Here is a 2,065-nt window from a genome sequence, read left to right on the forward strand (position 1 = left end):
CTTATCCTGATTTCCATGGTAAAAGTGGAATTTTAATTAACTCCTGATTTCGCAAGAATTTCATTGAAAAAAATAACGTGAGTGCAACCTGAAGGAAATCAGAAAGCAAAAATTAATAATTTTAGAAAATGCTTTAAAGATTTTTGTTAATAATTTGTAAGAATATATAAAAGTAGTTAAACATCCCTCTTAATACAAGAAAAAGTCAAAGGCAAACTCTTAAAGACGACATTCTAACTTTACTCGATAAAGGAACATAATTCAGGCATTAATGATATAATTTATTAAATAAGCTTACAAATGTAAAGTAAAACCTAGACAGATTTCTAAGGCTAAGTGAAATAAGGAATTTTACAGCACAGGTTGACATTGTGTTTTCAAACACTTCCCCGAGTGTATTAAAAGGCAAATAAACTAACTAGACACAACTTTTCGGAACTAAACAAATTAGAAGAAAATTACATTTTTAGACGGTAAAGTTATAGCTAACTTGTAAACTTGTTGAACAATCTTACAAATCATCACTAAATACCATGATTGAGACTGCTTAAATTAAGAATGGAGGATTGAACTTTATGTGTTTGTTGATTTAACATAGAAACGATTGTTTCCAAATTTCGAAGATTATCAGTCTCATAGAGACTATGAAGTTCTCATATAAGCATTAAAACGGAAGAAAACATTTGCTAGGTAAAATCTAAGCTATTTCGATATTTGAAAGATGTTTTACTATAAGAGTCAGAAAGGAATAAACGCACAAGTGGCCGAGTGGTTAAGGCGGTAGCCTAGAAAGCTATTGGGATTCATCCCGCGCAGGTTCGAATCCTGCCTTGTGCGTTTTATTATTTCAATATTAATTTTATTTTATTATTTCATTTTTTACAAATAAATTTGTCTTTAACATTCTAAAAAACATAAATGATGGCCGTATCTCAGGTGCCCTCACTAAACACGTTCATCTCCCACACTCTGCTGTGATCCCCATTCCATTTTTATTATAAAACATATCCCATATTCCGGACAGACTCAACTATCCACGTTTTCCAGATAACTTTGTTTGACGACTTGTTTTTTTTATAACAACAATTTGAGCTAGATCAAAAGACTTGATACTATTTATCCACACGAAGACATACAAGCTAAAAATTCACAAACTTATTTTGTACTAAACAAATCTTAGTAAATCTAAGCACATAATTGGAATCAGCGTCAGACCACGCAATTAAAACTCAGCACGGTAAAAAAATGGCACGGAAAATAGTCCGACTGATACCCAGAGTATTCTGAGTAATGCAGAAATGAATGTAGGTTAAGATACAACACAAAACTGACAAAAAATATTCAATAATAGACAATAAATAAAACAAAAAAACACAAATCGAGTGTTGCCAGTACACTTTAATCACACAAAAAAGTGTCAATCAAATAATCTACTCACTAATCTATGCTTGCGAGTGTAGAAATTACTTGTCCCTTCTGAACCCTCACCACCCTCCTAATCACAACACCTACTTTGGACAGATAACTGAAATTGTGAAATCTTCCCTTACTACTTATTCGTAATAATTATATATATAAGTAGAATTAAGACTAAAAAGCAAAATCATCACAAAAAACTGAATAAATCCTCTTAGCCAACTCCGTGCCCAACCTCCTCTTACTTTCCAGGACTCCTGCCACCCTCCGAACCTACAATATTAACCCCCCAAACCTCGATAGCTGCCAATCTATCCACCGCATCAACCGCACTGCACTCCCAACACAAATCCACGACTGATCTCACCGTCGGAAACTCCTCCATGATACACAACGACAAATCACGTGACACTCCTGGAATTTTCTCGAGGACCTTCCCCCAACTCTGACTCCATTTGTTCTCCACGGTCCCCCAATTGTTCGTATCGGATATATAGGCGCCAAAACAAGTTCGTAATTTTTCCATTTCTAACCTGGAAATTTGAGGATAAAATTGGCACTTTTTTGGTGCTTCGGCTATTGATTTTGTGATTTGACGAGTCAAAGTTGCCGCGTCTTTTTGACAACTTGAAAAATAAATTGATAGAAA

At 34.3% G+C, this 2,065-nt stretch overlaps 1 non-coding gene across 1 annotated transcript; it reads left to right on the forward strand.

Moving 5' to 3' along the window:
* The first annotated feature begins 754 nt into the window (after positions 1-754).
* Trnas-aga lies at positions 755-837 on the forward strand. Its single transcript has one exon. It is a non-coding gene; the product is annotated as a tRNA-Ser (tRNA).
* The last annotated feature ends 1,228 nt before the right edge of the window (positions 838-2,065 follow it).

Source organism: Octopus sinensis, unplaced genomic scaffold, assembly GCF_006345805.1.
Source record: "Octopus sinensis unplaced genomic scaffold, ASM634580v1 Contig18956, whole genome shotgun sequence".
Lineage (NCBI taxonomy): Eukaryota > Metazoa > Mollusca > Cephalopoda > Octopoda > Octopodidae > Octopus > Octopus sinensis.